Source organism: Colobus angolensis, unplaced genomic scaffold (assembly GCF_000951035.1).
Source record: "Colobus angolensis palliatus isolate OR3802 unplaced genomic scaffold, Cang.pa_1.0 Scaffold84, whole genome shotgun sequence".
In the NCBI taxonomy this organism is placed as follows: Eukaryota; Metazoa; Chordata; class Mammalia; order Primates; family Cercopithecidae; genus Colobus; species Colobus angolensis.
Window position 1 is genome coordinate 2,273,662 of NW_012122265.1, and position 6,883 is coordinate 2,280,544.

The 6,883-nt window shown below is 63.4% G+C and overlaps 1 protein-coding gene across 2 annotated transcripts in view; it reads left to right on the forward strand.

Annotated features, from left to right (window-relative positions):
• CD81 (CD81 molecule) overlaps nt 1-6,883 on the forward strand; it is a 23,020-nt gene that overhangs the window by 2,323 nt on the left and 13,814 nt on the right. Inside the window, exon 1 of one of the 2 annotated variants that reach the window (XM_011930090.1) lies at nt 4,280-4,371. The exons of the other annotated variant lie outside the window; for it this stretch is intronic. The gene's annotated coding sequence lies outside the window, so the exon portion shown is untranslated. Of the gene's footprint in view, nt 1-4,279; nt 4,372-6,883 lie in introns of those variants that run through there. 2 annotated transcript variants of the gene reach the window in all.

The window sequence follows — 6,883 nt, forward strand, 5'->3', positions numbered from 1 at the left end:
GATGGGTGAGGTGGGCGCGGGCGGGGACCCGAGTACCCGGCCGCCTCTCAGCCGAGGAGGGGCCTGCGCGGGTCCCTGGCCGCGGATTCCGGACTGCTGCTTCGCGGGGACGAAGGGGGGGCTCGCGGGCGGTACTCCTGGCGCCCCGCCCCCATGAGCTCATCAAGGGCCGCCGCCCCTGGATGGTGGGGCGGGGGCGCACACTTTGCCCGAGGTTGGGGGCGATCCGCCTCACTCTCTCCCCAGCCCAGCTAACTCGCCAGTCTGCTGTCACCACCCGGGACCTTCCTGGGGGTCGCGCCTAAAAGGACGTCACCGCTGGGATGGCCCAAAAGCTGGGGTGCGCGCACCCTGGCTGTCCTGCCTGGGGGCCGGTCTCCCTCTCCTCACCCAGACACGTTCCAGCCTAGGCCTCCTCCCAGAAGGGCTCTGGAGGCCTTGCAGGAGTGGGGTCCCGCGGTTCTGAGTTGGCACAAGGAAGAGAGTGGCACCAGGGGCCTAGAGTGGATGGCAGGGTCTGGGAGTGGGGCTGCTGCTTTGGAAAGAGGGGCCCCCACGCTGGGCATCTTTGGGTGCCAATGTGGGTGGAGGAAGGGGGAGGGTCTCCTGCTGAGAATGGCTTTCTCCTGACCGTAGTCTTTGCTGCTGGGAAGTGACTGATGGGCTTTCGCCTTTTGTTTCCATTTCCTGTCAGTGTTGGAATTGGGGAGGGGGTGGAAATCCCTTCTTGGCCTGGAAGGACTGGAGTGGGTGTCCATGACCGTAGCCTCCCCGTGGCCATGCCCCTGGGCAGAGACTGCAAGCCCCTCCCCGTGTCCCCCCAGGCTGTCACCCCCTTCTCGTGGAAGACTCGGCTGATGTCCCAGTGGACCCAGTGTTTCTCAAGTTGAGGCAGGGAGGGCAAACTTTTAAAATGGCCCCTGGAGCCAGTGTGTGGGACCAGAGACATCTGTTTCCCATCTGGATGGCTGAGGATCCCAGTGCGGATCTGGGGCAGGGAGATTATTTGGAGGGGGAAGGACAGAGGCTGAACTGAACTCTCAGCTGGGAGAGGAGTGGGGCGGTCACATCCCACCTTCCCCAAGCTGGGCTGTTCTGCACAGTCTGCTTGGGACACTGGTGGGAGTCACTGTAGCCTTTGGCTCTGCCCTGGCAGTGGGGGCAGCGAGGCCATCTGGGAGGGGCTTGCCCTCCCCAGGCACAGCCCTGGCACCTCGGCCGTTGCTTAGTGGTGGCCTGCTTCAGCCCAGGCATGTGGGAGAGGCACGGGACACAGGCTGTCCCTCTGCCGGCCCCTGGAGCCCCATCCCCTGATGAGGAGAGTGTGGGCCTGGGGGCAGGGGCTGAAGGGGAGTCAGGGAAGGGGACTTCTCTGGAGGTGGATTTTTGCTCTCTGGACGGTGTGTCACTGCTGGGTGAGTCCCTCCTGCCTGCCCAGGCCGAGAGGTCTCCCTGGCAGTCCCCCGGGAGTGTCGCCACAGCGGGCCTGGAAGTTTCCCAGGCTGCAGGGGTGGAGACCTGACGCATCCCAGGGATGCTTGTTACTAAGGCTCGAGGAAATGCCTCCAAGGCCTCACCACGCCTCTCCCCAGGGCCTGCTCCCTGCAAAGCATTGAGAACTGAGTCCGTTCACAGTCACTGGGGACCCACCCATCCACTGGGGCTCTGTTGTAGCCAGGAATGCCAGGCTGGGTGAGGTGAGGTTGGTGGGCACCACCCTGGTGGATCCCCCTCCATCCTGGTGTCGCAGGGTATGTGGCTGAGAGCACAGTGCCATGGGCGTGGGCCTCCCTCAGTGGAGTCCCCACCACACTGCTCTGGTCCTGGGCCTTGGCCTCCCCTGTCTGCAGTGGGGGCCCTCAATGAGCCTGCCTCCTGGGGTTGTTGGTGGATTCACTGACATGCCTGAGTGTTGACAGGGGGCTTGGTACAGGAAGGGATCGGGGTACGGGGGTTGGCCAAGGGTCCAAAGGGACCCCTGCCTCAGAGAACCCAGCCCGGGCAGGCAGGATGCTCAGTGGGGAAGGGGCTGCGGGAACCCTGCAGGGCCCAGAGGAACTCAGTGCAGTCCCGTGGGCTCAGGGGAGGCTGGTGGGGAGGAGGTTGACAGTGCGTGTCCGGATGGGGCGCTTGTTAAAAGTTCCATTTTAGAGAGGAAAAAGTCCTTGCCTGTGGGAGAAGGCAGCTGGGGTAGCCTGACCTCTTTCACAGAAAGGAGCCCACACGCACACGCACAGGCACTCACACACACAAATGTGCACACACCCTCACTCCCACCTGCACACACACTCACACTCTTGCTGTCTCACTTCCCAAGCCAAGGTGCGAAGGGGAAGGTCCGGGCAGCGTGCACCTGCGCCCTGACCGCTTTGGGGGCCAGTGAGAACTGGTCTCCCTGGGTGCAGGGCTGGCCCAAGCAGGGAAGATATTGCAGACACCCTGGCCAAGCAGCGTGGAAATCCTGTCCCTTGGGTGGGTCTGGGAGCCTCCATCAGAGGCGGCTGGCACCTGAGACCCGCTGCTGCCAGGAGCAGGGCAAGAAAGCCTGTGTCCCGGGGCCGGGGACTGGCCCGTGGGAGCCTTGCCTTCCTCATCTGTGAAATGGATATAAGAGTCTTCTCTTCGGGGGCTGGCCAGGGAGCCCAGGAGAGGTGTCACCAGTCCCCGCAGGGAGAAGAGCTGTGTCTCTTGCCTGGGACTGGCTGCTCCCCCAACCTAATGCAGCTGGTGGCCGCCTCCCAGTGGCAGGGCAGCCCAGCCCAGCTGGGAAAGAGACTGATTAGAAGCCTCACTAACGGGTATTTCTCGCTTCCAGACAGCACATGACTGTCACTTGGCAGGTCTGTCGCCGTCCTTCCGGGAGAGGGGCTGCAACCCTGGCAGGCGCTGTGGGGGAGGGGGGCTAGGACATCCTGTGCCTGGTTTCACCAAGTGGGTGTGTGGACTTTCCCTGGCTCCCCCAGGCTGTCTGACTGCACAGCTTTGGGGAAACGGTCACTGGGGCAAGCGGGCCGAGAAGAGGAAGTCTGTGGTTTGTCCCTGCTACACGCTGGCCCCAGTGAGGCTGTCCAGAAGTGCAGGGCACAGAGCAAAAAAGCAAGGAGGTGTGGGCCTACTTTCCTGGTCGCCCCTCTGGCTGGCTGTGGCTCTACCGGGGGCTGACAAGTCACCCACCCTCCCTGAGGGCACCAGGGTGCATGCCCGAAAGCCCTCCATTCTTTCCCAGGTTTGAGGGTCCTTCTCCTACACCCGCCCCAGCGCCCAGTTCAGCTCAACTTTCAGAAATCTGGTTCACCCCCAATCCTTATCTCACAACTGCTTCCAAGCCCAGACAGGGAGACAGACCCCAAACGATCCCCTACCCCTATTTCCGCACCTGAAATCCCACCACGGGAAGAGCTTTGCTCATAGAGTCAATAAGGCTTAGAGTCCAGGCACCTGTGCGAGGGAGCAGGTGGTCACCCCCGTGCCCGCTGCGGATTGGAGAGGACCCTGGGGATGGGGTGGGGCTGGGCCTGGGGAGGAGCCAGGTACCCTGCCCCTTGCTTGGGACCCACCTCCCTGTGATCCAGGCTGGGCGCGCCGTGGGTGCTGGGTGGTCTTCCACCCCTGCAGGTGTCTGCCTTATTCCCAGCACCCCTTTGGGCAAGAAGAACCAGGCTTACCCAGAAATGGGCTTCAGTCATCTCCACTTCCGAGTCGTCCCCACCTGCCTGGTAGGACACGGTGGCACCTGGTATGCTGGGCAGCCTTCCAGGAACCTCTGGACTCACTCAGTGTCCCCCAGCCCTGCACACACATTCTTTGTGTTTCTGGGCCCAAACTAAGCCCCCCAACCTGGGCTGCAGAGCAGGTGCTGAATCATAAGAGACCCTTGAGGGTCCTCCAGGTAGGCCCCCAGTGCTGGAGGAGTCCCCTCAGGCAGGGGGCCATGCCCAAGGGCATGGAAAGTCAGCTGGATCTCACTTTCGGGGCTGTAGGCGTCCTGTGCTAGCCGCCAATGCCATGGCTTTGGGATGGCCAGAATAAGGCAGCTGCCCCCCACTCCCCACACGACGTCTTTGAGGGCTGCGGGCTCAAGGAGGTGCGGTAGGGCTGGGGGGCCAGGGGCGCAGAGCTCGTAAGTGCCTCTCTCCCGGATGCGGGTGCCCCAGCAGGGGAGCTTCGAGAGCCCAGGTGTGAGATGCCAAATGCCAGGGGCCTGAGAGGAGGGAGCGTCCAGCTTGGCCACAGGCTGGTGGCTCACGTCCCCACCCCGCCTTGCCCTTCTTTCTGGAGCTGTGCCCTCCCGCTACATTTGGAAAGTGATTGCTTCCCTCTTCCTCAGCCCCTCGGGCTCCCAGTTATGGGAAGTGGTGTGATTCAAAGAAGGTAAAGGATGGGAGGGAGAGGACTGAGTGATGGGGGACCCCGCAGGACACCCTGTGCTGTGTTACATGGAGCTCTAGGATCAGGGCAGGCGGGCAGCCTGGGGTCGTCACTTCTGTCCCCAGCCAGACCAGGCCCCTCACAGCCTGCCAGGAGCATGACATCCAGTGCGGTGCAGAACTAACCTCAAAGCTCCACCCCAGGTAACAGCGTGGGCAAAACAGATGACAGGGCATGAGGCTCACCCCAGGACAGGTGAAGGACCCAGGCTGATGGGGGCCCAGAACAGTCCTGATCCTGGAGCTCCTTTCTGAGTGGGACCCCAGGGGTTTCCGAGGGGCCACGGTTTGGGAAGCGCAGACTCCAGCCCCGACCCCATCCTGGGCCCCTGGGAGCTCACCCTCTCACACAGTAGATGGGGCAGCCGCAGGCCACTCCTCCACCCCCCGGGGACTCGGCCTGACCCTGGGGCTGCGTAGAACAGTCTTTCCTTCTGTCCCCGAGAAGACGAGGGCAGCTCAAAGGAAGTCGTCCCCACTCTGCGCTGGGCAGGCTCCGAGCCTGGAGCCACACACCGCCCCAGGCTTGCCTGGTGATTATCAGGCCCACTGGGCAATAAGGAAGCCAGGGTTCCAGAGTGATGGCTTGTGAGGAGCCCTAGCTGAGCGGGGTGCCCCTGGGGCGGGTGGCCACACCCAGGTGGGAGCAGGTACTGGCTCTTGACCAGGCTGTTGGGCAGCCTCTCAGGTGCTGCTGGTGGCCAGAGACACCCTGAGCTGCCCTGGGCCCCTCTACCTGCTCTCTGGTCCTGTGCCTAAGGCCACCCATCTCCCACCTCCCATCACCCTCCCTCGGGGGCACTGGCCCACCCAGACCTTTTTCTTTGAAGCACACGGCCCTGGGGTTGCCAGCCACCCCACAGCCCCTTGCCTGGCTCTTCCCCAGTGGGTCACTGGGACTGTCTGTGTTGACACACCCTTCCTACAGGGGCCAGTGGGGTCGAGGAGCTTCCCAGAGCAGGGGTAGGCTTAGAGTGGAGCAAGGGACTTCCTGGCTTCCCTGCCTCGGGAACAGCTGGCCCTGGAAGGGGCTTGGTCCTCGGGGCACCGGTGCCCACCACCCCCGATGCCTGGGAGACACCAGCATCCTCTGAGGCTGTGCCCATCCTCCTGGTCCCAAGGGAAATGACTCCTCACATCCCCCCAGCAGGCAGGGCCAGAAGGCCAGCATCCTCGCCTGACACCTATTTTTAGATGCTGAGACAGGCGGCTTCCTCGGGGCCAGGGGCCAGGGGCCCTGTGAGTGGAGCTTCCTCTTCCTGGCCTAGGAGAGAATTCCTGCTCCTCTTCCCTCCATGCTGCCTTCCCGGCCCTGAAGGCCACAGTGGGGTCGGAGGGGCAGCTGCTCACCACCTAGGAGGGCCTGAGAGGGCCCCACGTCACCCAGGGAGGAGTCTGGCCCTGTCCCCAACCTCCACAACCTGGTACTGCCCCTTCTTGGTGGGCAGAGAGTGAGGGGTTGGCCTGCGGAGACCCAGGCTGGAGGGGCTGTTCACCTCCGGCCCCCAGCGTCCCTTCCTGGACGCACCTTGGCGAACCCCTCCCCTCCTTCACCCAGTATCTCCGGGGAGACTTCCTCCCTTCCTCCTACCTCAGGGCCTCACTGTCCTGGAGAGGGTGTCTCAGGCCCCGGCACCTCCCAGTGGCTGAGCCAAACGGGCACTTCCCGGTGTGTTTCCCACATGTGCAGTCTCTGGGTGTGGGTGAGCAGGCAGAGCCCGCAGCATGGCCCTGCCTGGTGGCCCCTCTCCCCAAGAGCATCAAGGGAGGGCCTGGGCTAGAGACACACAGACGCCTGGCCTCTGTGTAAAGGCGGGTGAGCTGATGTACCATCGTCCTCGTCCCCCACTGGGGTGCCTGGGCAGCACTTGGGGTGACCACTTGGCCCGTCTGGGTGGGGGTAAGGTATGGGTGCAGCGACCAGATCCCTGCCCCTTCCTGCAGCTGTGGGGGTGTGTGTGCTGGCGTGGAGAGCTCCCACCCGAAGTTCTGACTCCCGGCTGTCTGGGGCCTGTGGGGGCAGTGGGCAGCTGGCATGGGTAGGGGAGCTGCCCTCGGCCTGCCTGGGCAGCGCCTGCTGCCTTTTGCTCCCTTTCAGCTGCTTCTTGGAAACAGCGGACAGGCTGGGCAGGAACCCAGTGTGCTTGGCAGTCCCCCTTTTGAAGTCGATTCTGTTATTTATTAATTCCTAGGAAGGAGAAAGAAACAATCCTTCATAGAGTTACAAACACTGCTTTCAGTAGCCTTGCAAAGAGCCCTCCAGGAACCCCACAGGTTACCTGGGCTCCATCCTGAGGGCCACCCTCCATCCCCAACCCCCAGCAGCGCATCTTGTGGGGTGGGGCGTCTCCGGAGGTGGGGCGCCTCGTGGGGTGGGGCGTCTCGGGGAGTGGGTCGTCTCGTGGGGTGGGGCGTCTTGGGGAGTGGGTTGTCTCGTGAGGTGGGGCGTCTCGGGG